The sequence below is a fragment of the Octodon degus genome, unplaced genomic scaffold (assembly GCF_000260255.1).
Source record: "Octodon degus isolate 3935 unplaced genomic scaffold, OctDeg1.0 scaffold00063, whole genome shotgun sequence".
Taxonomy (NCBI): Eukaryota; Metazoa; Chordata; class Mammalia; order Rodentia; family Octodontidae; genus Octodon; species Octodon degus.
In genome coordinates, this window is record NW_004524639.1 from 2,939,618 (window position 1) to 2,953,921 (window position 14,304).

The following is a 14,304-nucleotide window of genomic DNA, read 5'->3' on the forward strand; positions in this document are numbered from 1 at the left end:
CGTTCTGTATGCTTCAGTTACCTGAATGTCAGATTGTTTCCTCATATTTGGGAAGTTTTCTGCTATTACTTCTGCCCATATTTTTTTAATGTCCTTTGTATTGACTCCTTCTTTCTCATTGATACCTATTAGTCTCACATTGTTCATCTTTGCATTGTCTTGCAAGTGATGAATTATTTTGTCCTGCATCCTAGTGGTTTTTAAGAGATCTTTTCTTACCTTTTCATTAGCTGCACCAGCATCTTCAAGATCTGAAACTCTGTCTTCACTTTCACTTAAACGGTTTTGCAAGGTTGGTACTGAGATTTTAAGTTCTTCTATATCTCTTTGACTCTGCTTTATGCGATCTATTTCTTTCCTCTATTGCTCATTGAAGGAATCTGTCATTGTCCTAATCTCTACTTTTTAAATCAATGTCTTCTTTAGAAGAAGTTATTAATTTTTTTTTACTGCAGTGGTTTTTTCAGATTGGATTTCCTCCCTATGTTTCTGTAGTTGATTCTTTATTTCAGATGCTAGGAGTTCAGAGAATTCTTTTTTTATTTCAGAAAAAAATTCCACTCTGAGTTCCTCTACAACTTTCTGCTGTTGCTTGTTACTATCGACGCTATTAATTCATACATTTGATCTGAGCTAGTGTCCTCCGCACTTGTTCTGTGTGGACACTGGGCTTCCTCCATATGTTTCTGCATTTGATTCTTTAGTGCAGATGCTATTAATTCAGGGATTTCTTTTTTTATTTCCAATCTGAGGTCTTCTATATCTTTCTGCAGCTGTTTCTTTATTTGAGAAGTTGTTGATTCATTGCTTTCAGCTGTGTGATTCCCAATTTGTTCTGTATTAGTGTCCTCTGCACTTGTTATATGTGGACTTGGGGTCTGGGATTGCATTTTGCTCCTTCTCATTGTCATTTTGTGTAGTACTGTCTTCTGACCTTTGTTGTAGAGCTTTGTTGTAGTTATAACCTTAGCACCTACTGAAATTCGGGTGCAGATCTACAAAATTTGGATTTATCCTGCTGTGCCTGCCTTGGGTCTGGCAGCTGTGCTCAGCTCCTTCCTTCTGCTTCCCTTGGGGGTGAACCTGTTCTGCCCCTCTGGCAAAATATTCTGCTCCTGGACTAGTTGGGTGGTTCTTTCCCCTACTCTCTCTCTGCAGGGATGGAAGCTGCAGGGTTTCAGCCCAGGCCTGTAGTCCAGGCCTGAGCTGAGTCTGGAGGGGACAAGTTGGAGTAGGGGGGAGAGGAAACTTTCCCACACACTTGCTGGGCCTGGACTAAGGCTGAATCTGGGGTCCCCAGAATGAGGCCGGAATTCTTACTGAGCTGGTGGGGTGGATGGGTACTGTGAATTAGTGTGGAGGACCCAAGGGGGTGGAAGAGGGTGTCACCCACACTGCACCTGGGCTGTGACTAGCAGATTCCACCGGTGCAGGGTAGCAGGAAGCTCTCCCACACATTCACGGGGACCTGGGCTAGGACTGGTGAGAATGTCTCTTGATAGGTTAATAGTAATTTCTTGGATCTCAGTGACCACATACCATAAACTTAGGCTGTGTTAATTTGCTCTAGAAAAGTACTATAGTGATACAGCATTTACAATGAGGGCTACTACTTGGAGAAGTAGTCTACTGCGATTCTTCAGGATGTGTGTGTGTGTGTGTGTGTGTGTGTGTGTGTGTGATATAGAGGTACTGTTTTCCTAGGTCTTAGAGGACAGTTTCAATAATGCATGCTGTTTTACAAGATGGAGGACTCTTCATGTCTGCAAGCAAAGGAGGGGAATAGTAGCTTTTCATAGGCAGGGGCAGGCCACTTCAGCAAGCCTAGAACAGTTAGAGGAATTGGAGAATCATGCCTTTATGGTGCACCAACAAAAATTCACCAGCCCAGGTCTTAGCCAACTCCTTCTTACTCGGGGTTCTAACTTGAGTTATAGCTGGAGTTGAGCATTCAAATTTCTCTGGCAGTGTACTAATCTTTTTTTTTTCAGCTTCATGGAGGGATAGTTGACAAAAATGGAATATATTTAGCATGTATGTAATGCTTTGATACATTTAGATATTGTGAAATGATTACCACAACCCAGCTCACTTTTAATTGAGTCTTAGACCTGATATTTAACTGCCTTTAACATTGCAAAGGACAGAATATAAAGTGGAAAGAACCTCAATATAAGTAAATTTAATTCTATAATTTTTTCCCTAGTAGTATGATTCAGAATAACCCAATAATACTGAATTTAAGATTAAAGAAAGCAGACACTGTAGAGGTGTGGGAAAAGAAAGAAGAGAGAAAAAAGAAAGTGTCAGAGAGAAAAAAAAGTTCACCAACTTGACAATTTTTGTCCTGTTGGAGTGTTAAACTGCCTCTGCACCTGTGCTAATGAGCCAGGCTGTCACAAAACTCTGGCATGGATGGGTGACTGAAATACCAATCTACAGCCTTGTAGCCTTGTCACACCCTAGAGTTCTTGGCCTGAAGGCGTGAATCTTTGTTAGGACACTACAGCCCCTAGCTCTGGGGCCATAATAACAAGTCATTTATCTCAGTTTGCTTTTTGCATTTTCATAGATTAAAAGCAAGTCTGAACTCTACTATAGAAAAATGAATATGTTGCTGTGTTTTCTTGAAAGTGCAAACCAGAAAGAAAATAACCAAGCAGGTAAGCTTTCCACTAGATCACAGGGAGGGCTGGGAGACAACCAGGAGCTTTAACACCAAGTGATCAATTATTCTTACTGTCTGAGCTCTTTTAGGGATAAGTATAGTGCTACTGTGGTTCACAAACTTGATTCTTTCCACCATTCTAGTCGCAAACTTTGTTGAGTGAGAACTGAATCAAATTCAACAGTTAGGTTCAGTGTAGACCTTACAGGGAAATTTGGTTCAGTTCTCATCCAGTTTGGTTTGTAACCAGAATCATGGAGAGAATTAAATTCATAAATGTAGGTACTACTCTATTGGTATGAACAAAAATCTGTTTATCTCGTCGTGTTTTTTATTGTATTGTTGTTCTGAACAAGAAACACAAGAGGGACTTCTTTAATCATTTATGGTGTCAATTTGTACTACCACTGCACTAGCTCAGCTGAATCTCAGCCTTCTCCTGGAACACCATGACAATCTCCTAACAATCATCTTGTCACCAGTCTTGTCCCCTTTGACTCTTGCCTCTCATCTGGCCAAGATAAATGTTTCAATACTGTTAACCTATCCACATTGCTGACATCTCTAAATCCCTTCCCTATTTCATAGTTTCTGGGGGTCAGAAGTCTGGCACAGTTCAGCAAAGCCTCTCCTCAGGGTCACATAAAGCTGAAATCAAGGTGCTGTGGGTGGCTGCTCTTTTATCTGAAGTTTGACTGGGAAGTGACCAGCTTCCAAGGTAATATAGTTATTGTAAGATCCAGTCCCTGTTGGCTTCTGGGCTGGGAACTGCATTCTGTGGCTGATTGCCAGATGGAGGTCATCCTCAGCTCTTTCTCTATATGGTAGCTTATTTCTTCAAATTCAGCAAGAGAGAGAGTGTCTCTCTTAGCAAGATGGCCATTAGAATTGTATGTGATCACATATATGTAATCGTGTATGTTCTGTCGTCTTTCCTATATCCTGTTACTTAGAAGCTCTCAAAGGCCATGGAAAACCTCTAGAGGAGGGAAGTGCACAAGGCTGGAAATATTTTAAACAGCCGAGTTGGTAGAAATATTGTAGACAGATAGGGCTGGGCCCTAGAGAGAGTCAGCGCAGGAAATCAAAATGCATTGCAACTGTAGCTGGAGGCACATCTGTTGGAGGCCAGGCCTCAAGACAAAGATGAAATGACCAGGCCTAAGAAAAGTGATAACATCTGATATAATCAAAGTCTGTATAGACATCAGTCACTTCAGTGGGTGACCAAGACCCTTGGCCTCATCCTTTTGCTGAAAAGTTCTTTGTTCTTCCCATATATACTTGCTATATAACCTGTTTCCCCACTGGATCGACATTACCTAAGCAACTATACTTATATTCTTTTAAATATTATTTATTCATTTGAAATAGGATCTTGCTATGCATGTCAGACTCATATTGATCCTCCTGTCTCAGCATCCCCAGCACTGGGATTACAGGCATGCGCAACCAAGCCCAGTTTCATGGCTGGCACAGTCTGCCTAGAGTTCCAGGCTACCATGGCATGATACATTACATCACTGGAAGGTCCTCTATTATTCCTTTGTCAGAAACATTAGGAGAAAGGCTAGCTCATAGGACCTAATCTAGAGTCTGCCACCAGACATAACCATCTGAACTTAGAGCTATCCTATTGTACAACTTCCTGGGATTGTACATTGTGATGGTGACTTACTAAGTGCTTGGCAAATATTTGCTGGATGGAAGAACACACAAACCAGGGTTACACTAGCTTAAGCACAAATAAGAGGAAGTGTAGCATTACCGAAAGAATTTTCACATGGGAATCCAGCATTTTATCTGTCTGAGTTTCAGTTTCCTTGTCTAAAAGATGAGCGGCATGAAGGACAGCTGATCTCTAAAAAGATTTTCATCTTTAAAATGCTGAAATCCCGTAATATTCATTTTTATTTCACCCGCACTCATCCCTACCTTCCTTATGACATAATAACACCTACTGCTTACATAGCACTTACTTTGTGCCAGACATTGTTCCAAATGTTTTGTGTTTTAAACTCTCACAATAACATTTTGAAAGTGCATTCTATTCTTTTCCCCAGTGTATATGTGAGACAACTGAGATTTAGATTGAGTAACACAAGTGTGACTCCAAATGTATGTGGTAACCCCAATGTAGTACTGTCTCTTTAAAAGAAACAGAAGAAAAAATCTTTAGAAAGAATGACTGGCTATATTTAGGACCCTTTTTTGAAGGGTCAAATTAGAGGTTTATGCTCCATTAATTTGAGGAAAGGAAAACTAGACAATTATTGCCGTCCCCCTCGAATCTGGCATCTCCTGAGAGCATAGGAGGGGTATTAGTGAAACCAAAGTTCAGCACAGCCAGCAAGAACAGTGGGAAAGAGAATCCTGAAAAGCTGCAACAAGGAATTAAAAGGTTCACTGTGGTATCCCTCCTCCCTTTCCTGCCCCAGGCAGTGACTGGCAGGCACCATCGCCCTTAGTCCATTCTCTATCTGTCTAGGCTGAACAATGCCCTTCCCATGTTGGGAATTTCCAAGAAGAAAGAAAAATAGTTGGGGGTCAGGCTGGTATAGACAGTGGGAGGGAATTGGGTGAGAAAGGCAGTGAAGTAGAACATGCCCAAGAGTGACAGTTTCTTGTTCATTAAATGATCAACTCCCTAACAGAGCAGACTGAGTCAAAGTAAATCCTTATTAGGCATGAACTGGACTGGCCTAGTCCTGGCACTTTGCTCTATAAGTCATTCTTTTATTTCCCTACTAGGCATAATCCTATATCAAAGAGCAAGGTGCATTCTGACTTTTTATTGCTTTCCTATGAACGGTGCTTTTGGGTGCATGAAAAGATGTAAGGCTAAATCATGCATTGTGATCTCTCAACCCCTCTGTATCTAAATTAAATAGAAAGCCAGAATCCTGGCAAGCTGCCTACTTTATCCCACCCTTGGAGACTACATTTTAGCTTTTATGGAATGGAATCAACAACTTAATGGAGAGAAATAAAAATTTATGTCCTTAATGATCACCTTGGAAAGCTGGAAAACTCTTGTCAACCTCCCAGAGCCAGCCTGCAGACTCAAAAGAGGATGTGTGGGCTGAAGATGTAGTCAGGCAACACCCAGAGGGCAGAGGAGGGAGGAGGAGTGGGCTCACGCTGTACCCCCTCATTCAGTTTAGGTGGCAGTGAAGCCTGGCGGAACTAGCCCTGGGAGGTAAGGTAACTGCGGTGTTTCTGGGCACGCTGCCTGTTTATGCTTCTTACATTAAAATAACTTGTAGAGATCTTAAATTTGCCAGGGGAAAAAGTGTGCTGGAAAATCTTTCTCTCTGGATGACTTATTAGGTGGTTTTAACGATGAGAATTGAGAAGTTCTAACCGCAGATGATGGTTAAGTAACATGATTTTGAGGGATGTGGGCCCTTCATAGAGATTGGGTTCACATCTCAGTGTTCCAGTTCACTAGCTGTGCAACTGTGAGCAAACCACTTAACCTCTCTGTGCCTTAGTTTTCTCATTTATACAAGGATACTAACAGTATCCACATGGCCCAGGGAGATAGCTCAAAGGCATACGCACCCTCCTGGCAAGGGCAAGGTCCTGAGTTCAATCCTCAGTACCGCAAACAAACAAACAAACAAAAAAAGTACCCACACATACAGAGTTGATTAAATGAGATAAAATCCGTAAAGGGCTTAGCATGATACTTAGTACCTAGCAAGTATATGTAAGCATAAATAAATATATTCACTGCCTACTTAATTTTAAAATATATATGTATTTTTCTCTTTTGTTTCATACAGCTACCCTGGAAAATTTGGGACACAACTGAGTTACATAGTGTTATAGTACAGGTTCTCCTATGTCCTGAGTCTTCACTGACCTTGAAAGGCTAGGGCCAAAATGTTGGCTGTCCTTGCAGCCCTTCTATTTCTCTAATTTTTGGAGTTTTTTGATGTTTTTATTTTTTCAGCCCCAGATATTAAGAAAAATTACAAAAGATAGTTTTTGCTCCAGATAGCTCACTTGATACATAAATACTGCATCCTTAGTATTCTATAATCAAGATCTGAAAAAAATCCAAGGAGAGAAAGCAAAGAGACCAAAAAACGTTTGCCTTTGTTGTGAACTTAAAAAAACAGACCCTATGTTTGATTTGGAGGGCTCTAAGAAGAATCTAATAACTACCAACTTCACCTGCTACCACTGCCAAAAGCCAGACCACCTTAAGAAGGACTGCCTTAAGAGGCCCCCAGCCGTGCCCTGACATCAAAGGTGGCCATTGGAGGCCAGACTACATTCAGAGAGAGGCCCAAGAAGGCATACTCATCTTCCTAGTTGTTCTAAGTGCTCTTGGGGCACTCTGCCAGTTCTCTGTGCCTGAATTGTCATCCCTACCTGTCATCTCCATGGTGGAGCCCTGAATAATTATGACTATAGAGGGAAAAAAAACCAACCTATTGCTGGACATTGGTACACATTTCTTTGTGCTTGTTTTCAACCCTATCCTACCCTCCAGGCATCATACCTCAAAAAAAGTCACCAGATAAAAGGTGACTCACTTAATTTATAACTGGCCTAACTTTGTCTTTATCCATTCATTTTAGTTATACCTAAAAGGCCAGCTCCCGCCCTGAGAAGAAATATTTTATTCTATCTACATACTATAATAGATAGATAGATAGACAGATATCAAGTTGCTAATCAAAATAATGCTTAGACTGCTTTTACAGGTACAATATATAATGTTGCCTATGTGTAATAACTTCAGAATCTTTCATTCATCAAAAATAATATGTTAATTATTATAATCTTTTTCTCGTAAGTCATAAATATGTTGGAGATAATTATGGATAAAACTGGAGGGAGTCAAAGCATCAGACTGCATCAAGAGAGAGATCTGAGAGCCAGTGGGTTACAACTGCTACTCTAGTACCTTTAGAACAGGTTTTAGGCTCACTGGCAGCTGATTTCACTCATGTAAAGAGCAAAGGGGTTAAATACTTCTTAGTCTGGGTATATAACTTTACAAACTGGGTTGAAGCCTTTCCTTTATAGAATAGAAAAACCACAAGAAGTGATACAAGTTTTACTCTCAGAAATCATCCCCAGATTTGGATTTAAGAGCTTACAGAGTGATAATGGGCTTTTTAAAAAAACAAAGTAAGTGGGGCCAGGGAGATGACTCAGTGGAATAAGTGCTTCCCTGGTAAGCGCAAGGGCTTGAGTTCAATCTTTGGTTCCGGGGGAAAAAAAAAGCAAGTTACATAAGGTGTCTCTTGGACACTGGCATTCTTTGTATCCTACTTTGTGCATGGAGGTCACTATCATCCAGAAATGTAGAAAAAATGATACCCTAAAGAGATATGTTTTTTAGGGTATGGGGAGATGGCTCAGTAGAATAAGTGCTTGCCTGGCCAGCACAAGGGCCTGAGTTCAATCCCCCAAAAAACAGAGATATGTTTTTTGAATGGCTCAGGAGATCCACTTACAGTGGCCTCACTTTCTCCCTTTAACTCTCATCAAACTAAAGTACACATCAAATTCTAGGGCTTACTCCATTTGAAATTATTTATGGATGCTTTTTTCTCATTAATGATTTTCTCTTCCATACAGATGCCTTACTGAAGAATGTCATCTTAGTGGCTAAATCCCAACAGAGTCTTCAACAGCTAATGGAAGCTCACCTAAAGAAATGGGAAGTCCCATAATTGACCCCAGAGACTTAATGCTGGTAAAGTCTCTTCCCTCATCATCCCCTTCCTTAGGATCAACTTGGGAAGGACTATACACTGTGCTCCTATCAACTCTGTCAGCTGTCAAGGTAGCAGGCCTGGACTTCTGAATACACCACACCTGACTCAAGACCTAGGAACCAGAGACTGTTGCTGACTGTGAACAACTATAATTGGAATACTCCTGTGAACCTATATAAGACTTAAGATTCTTGCTCAAAAGGGAAAAAAGCCTTCAGATAAGTAATCTAATATGTTACTCTTAGCCTTTTACTAATCACTTTACCATTTAAGGGAGAATTCAATTGCTTTCTAAGGTGGACGCACAAAATGTAGAAACATTACACCAAAGATCTTGTTGTATATGTGGCCTGCTCCCCTTGTCCAGTATATCTGGAATTTCTTAGTAGGTAGCCCCACATCAAAGAGATGATTGGAATAAACTACAAGACTATATTGATAAGTTATGAAAGAGTTAAATGGTTCATAGTTTAGCCCATCATTACTAGGTAGCTGAATGGCCTATAAACTATACTCTTTACCCTGGACATAATAGAATTTTTTTCTGACCATGCCACTGAAGCCTGTTTAAAGGCTCTAGCATCCCTATTAAATAAAAGGAAGGGTCCTATCCTGAAGGCCAACAACTATAGATATCAAGATAACTACTTTCAGATATGGGATGGTTATCTGTGATTAACTCTCATTATAGAACATCTTAGTAGAAAGACATCCTTATGTTGGGAATGGAAAAATCACTCCTATTTGCTTTGGCCTAACTCTACTAAATACTTCCAATGGACAACGCCCACCAAGCAAGGCATGCACACAATACCTTGAGGATAAAGATTATTTGGCAACCAACTAGTTTAATCACCCTGAAATTAGATAGAAAGCCCCCAATGGCACACATTGGTCCTTTGGAACCAATCTGTGACCCTAGGTACTCCCTGGATGAATAGGGAGATGCACACTGGGATTTTCATGGTTACAGGACAGAAGTCTCAAAAGTATTGACAAACCTGCAAACTTTCCTGACCTATAGCATTGATGGTCTAGAAGTGTGTTCCACTGGTATGGTCACTTGGCCTCTGTCTTTATTCCCTCCCTAGGATTAAGTGATGTCATACAACATATTTAGGTCTTAACTATACTCAGTTGGCCTTAAATGACACCACAGCTGGTCTCTTGTCTCCTGAATGAAGAAGTAAAATTAATGAGGCAAGCTGTCCTCCAAAATTGGATGGCATTAGACGTTCTAACAGCAACACTAGGGGATACTAGTGCAATTATAAAAGCTGAATGTTGTGTGTACATTCCCGACCGTTCTACTTATATCTCAATAGCTATTCAAGACAGTAGATATAGATTAGTGACATGTCAGATTCTGAAATTCCCTGGTCTGTCTCCATATCCTCTTTATCAAAAGCTTTTACTGGCTCCTCCTGGTGGAAAACTTTGTTCATATTCATATTCATAATTATCCTGTTGATTTTACTATTTGTCCCTTGTATATGTGTTTCTGTGGCCTTGTCTCTGCCATTTATAAGCTGTACATCTGCTCAAGACAAGAACTGTTGGCGCCTATTGAGGGCCTTTAGATAGACCCTCAGTGGAGTATCTCTGACTGCTGATCACAACGATTAATCTTTTCATCTGGAAGGATCCAGATTTGACCCTTGCCCCCTCATAGCACTTCAGAGGGAGAATGTTACAGATAATTGCGTAGGGATAGTGAGCAGTTAGGGCTGAGCCCTTGAGATATCAGTGCAAAAGACAACTGTGGCTGGAGCCATATTCACTGAAAGCTAGGCTTCAAGTAAATGAATTATCTACTCAGATACTTCCCCTAGGGATAAACAGCAGTGACTGATAATCTAAGTGGCATTAACCACCTTAGGGTGGAGAACTAAACCTCTTTAACCCATGTTTTCCAGGAAAGTCCTTGTCTTCCCATGTGTGCTTGCTGCATGACTTTTTCCCCATTTGATCACCATTTAATCAATATTACCAAAACAACTATACTTGTGTACTTATTGGTTGACCTTAGTTTTGTCCCACCTCATACCCATTCTATGATTTGTCATTGGATTAATAGTAGATAAGCCATTATTCTTGTAATCTGATTGATTAATGATAGTTCTGTCCCACCTTAAGCCAGCCTCACCTCCTGGCTTCGCTTAATAAAATACTCTTGAGAAATGGGGTTGGTTGGCAACCCACTTTCCAGGTTCCCTTTTGTCCCTCTCAGACAGTGGCTTTCTTTCTCTCAATAAATTTCCCCTACTCATTAAAAAAGAGAATACGCTGGCCCTTCCTCCAGGCATGCTAAGCCAGCCACAGAGACCAGGCATAGTGGTACACATCTGTAATCCCAGTGCTGGGGAGGCTGAAAACAGGAGGATCACTATGAGTCTGAGCTGTGTAGTGAGACCCTGTACCAAATACATTTAAAAAAAGGAAAAGTAAATAAAAAATAACAGAACATAACCACAACCACAAAGAGACTAGAAACTACATTCACACTCATAAAAACAAGATCAAACAATCAGAGAGGAAAAAACCCAGCAAAAACAAACAAGAGAGAGGAAAATAAAAAGTCCACTTCCAGGTTTGTTTCTGCTGTCTCTGGTAGACAAATGTGTGGAGACTGAGTTCCAGTTCCTGTTGATTGATCCCAGCATTGGCAGTATTAGCTTTTTGGGGGGTGTGTGGAGGGGGAAGACAGTGGATAATCCCAACAAGCTTGCACCTTCTGGCTGAGACCAGACTCATTTGGCCTATTGTAGTGAGTTCAACTTTTGTGGGCCTGAGCCCAACTGGGAGGCACTAGATGGAGCCAGAAGTCACCCTGAGTCCTGAGCTCAGTCAGTCCTTCTCCAAGGTGGCTCACATACAGCCAGTCGCTCCATCCCATGTGATGACTGAGCCCTCAGTACTCACCACCATCTAGTGCAGTCTTTCACATCTGCTGTTCCTTGCCCCTCTGCATCTCTCTGTGGAGACCTCTAGGGTCGCCAGCAGTCACCATATGTCTGCAGGTTTGAATTGCTCCTCTTCTGCAGTGAGTTGTCTCAGTGAGAAGGAGCCACTGGCTCCTCCTCCTCCTCCTTCGCTGAAGTTTCTCTCTTCACTCTCTCCATGGGCTTCATCTCGCACTTTTTAGATCCTTCCTGGGTTCTGGGGACCCACATCCCTCCTCATCTTCCTCATGTTGCTATATTCCATTGTCTAGAGGGTGACTCCAAGGGGATCTTTCTTTGCTGCTTATCACTCTGCCATCTTGGTGCATCCTCCTGCCACACATCTTAGTAGAGATTATTAGAATCTCTGATTTTGTTATTTCTAATTTTCAGAATATGCTTTTTAAAAAAATATGCTGCTCTAGTTGGACCTGCATCCTATCTTATCCCATGCAAGGATTGAAATAGTTGAGTCTCATTTGATTTGCTCTTGGAGAAACTACATTGTTTTCCACAATCAGGTTACATTTCATCACTGACTCTTTTGACCCCTTTGCAAATTTTTCTAGGCAACTTGGTATTAACAGCCCAGAGCATGACACAGCAGCTGCCATTCCTTACTAGAAAGCTTCATTTTAGACTTATGCATCTTTACTTTCCTCAGCCATTAGCTACCCCTACCCTGGCCCTGTGCCTTGGAGCACTGCTCTCTGGCCTCCTTGTTCTATACCACTATTAATGGGACAATGGTTCTGTGGGGCCACATTTTGAGTAGCAGTGGTATAGTAGGTATAGCAGAGTCTTTGAAATTGTACAGATCTGAGTTTTAACACCAAGTCCCCGATTTAACACCTATGATTATGTACACAGTGTCAATCTAAATTTTCTGGACTTCCGTTTCCTCATCTGGACAATGAAGACAATAAAAAAGAGTTCAGAATTACACTAAACAAAATGATAGGAATTCAACAATAGTTGCTATATTGCATATTGTTGTCTTCAAATTAGGTGTTCAGATTAACAGATATGAACATGCAGAACTGCTCAAAAAATTAAAAAGAAAATAGATTAAGCACTGTTCCTTTCAATACACTAGTAGAAATCAGTAGTACAATTATCCAAGCCATACATATATTTTCCCTTTCTTCTTTCTTTTTCTCCTTTCCCTCATCCCAGTTGTTCCTTTCCTTAAGAACATATCTATTGTACCTTTTGAATTTTTAAAATAATTTTATTGAGAAACAAGTAGCAATGAGACAGTTTCAAAACTGATTAGTAGGACACTTTCAGTAATTAATACATTGCATATTGTTGTCTTCTTAGTGGTTATCATAATACAAGATGCAGACATGATATCCTGTCCACAAACACTGTTAGTATAAATCTTTCTTCTCATTGAATTAAGAGAAAGTAGCTATATATCTATTTACTCTTTTGTATAGTAAAATTCTGTATCATTTCTAATTTTTAACTTGTTATTCCCTTTAAAAATAAAAAGCTGTAAAAATTTCAAGACATTTAATTTGTGGCCAACATGAGGAACAGCAAGCTGAAGGCCATCTGAAATGCCTGGAAGCACAGCCAAATGTTTTTTGGCAAAGACAAGGTGATGGTGGTGGCCTTGGGTCAAAGCCCAGCTGATGAGTACGAAGACAACCTGCACCAGGTCAGTAAAAAGTTGAGGAGTGAATCTGGCCTCTTTTTCACCAACTGCATGAAGGAAGAGGTCAATGAGTGGTTCATGAAATACACGGAAATGGACTTTGCCTGAGCTGGGAACAAAGAAACTTTCACTGTGACCCTAGATCCAGGGCCTCTGGAGCAGTTCCCTCTCCATGGCGCCTCAGCTGAGGCAGCTGGGACTGCCTACTGCCCTCAAGAGAGGTGTGGTGACCCCACTGTCTGACTATGAAGTGTGCAAGGAGGGTGATGTGCTGACCTCAAATCAAGCCCACATCCTGAAGCTCTTTGCCTATGAGATGGTTAAATTCAAGGTAACCGTCAAATACATGTGGGATGCCCAGTCAGGAACGTACCAGAAGATAGGAGATAATGACTTCCCAGAGAGCAAACCTGAGTCTTCAGAAGAATCTGAGTCAGAGGGTGAGGACAACTGACTCTGGGACTCAGGACCAAAGGTTTCCAGCCTGTTCTGGTCTCTGTGTTCTGGACCACAGAGCTGCGGACATTCTTCAGAGGGAGAAGCTATTTATTTGCCTGTGGATGAAAAGGAAGATTGATGGGGACTAATTGTGTTTCCATAAAGAATCAAACTTCATCTGCAGGTATTCTCCTGTAGACAGCTAGAGACTCTTAGCGGGGGAAAAGGTCTCTCAAAATTTAAAAAAAAAAAGAAAGAAAAAGAAACAGAACCCAATTTCTCTCTTGAGTTCCTTAAAATCCTCAGATGGATATTTCCTATTACTGATCTGTACTGATATAGTTTGTAAATTAAGATCAGAACATCTTGTACACTTAGCATATTCTAATTCAGTACATCTGATTGAGCATCTGATATATGAGGAAATGAGAAGGAAAGCAGCAAAGGGAAAGTCAAAGGCACATTTCAGGGCTGGCATACGTTTCTGAAGCCACCAACACCATCACCTCCTATTCTGCATGCCCCTTTGCAATGTGGTCTTGCCACTTTGTGCACTGAGAAGTGAATTTGGACTGGCTCTGAGGTCTGCTTTGACCAACAGATAGAAGCTGAAGTGACAGTGCTTCTTTCCAGGTTGAACCTTGAGAGATCTTCAGTTTTCACTTTCCTATTTTCAACTCTTCTTGGAGCCCTGCCCTCATAGAGTGAGAAAATCCGAGAAGCCCCATACAGAGGAACACATGGAGGAAATCCAGAGATCTCAAGCAATGGTCTCAGCTGACTTCCCAACCAGGAGCCAGCAACCAATTGCCAGTTCTGCAAAAGACACTGTTTTGGACCTCTCAGCCATCC

At 41.1% G+C, this 14,304-nt stretch overlaps 1 pseudogene; it reads left to right on the forward strand.

Annotated features, from left to right (window-relative positions):
- Positions 1-11,031: 11,031 nt before the first annotated feature.
- LOC101588893 lies at positions 11,032-13,468 on the forward strand (annotated as a pseudogene).
- The last annotated feature ends 836 nt before the right edge of the window (positions 13,469-14,304 follow it).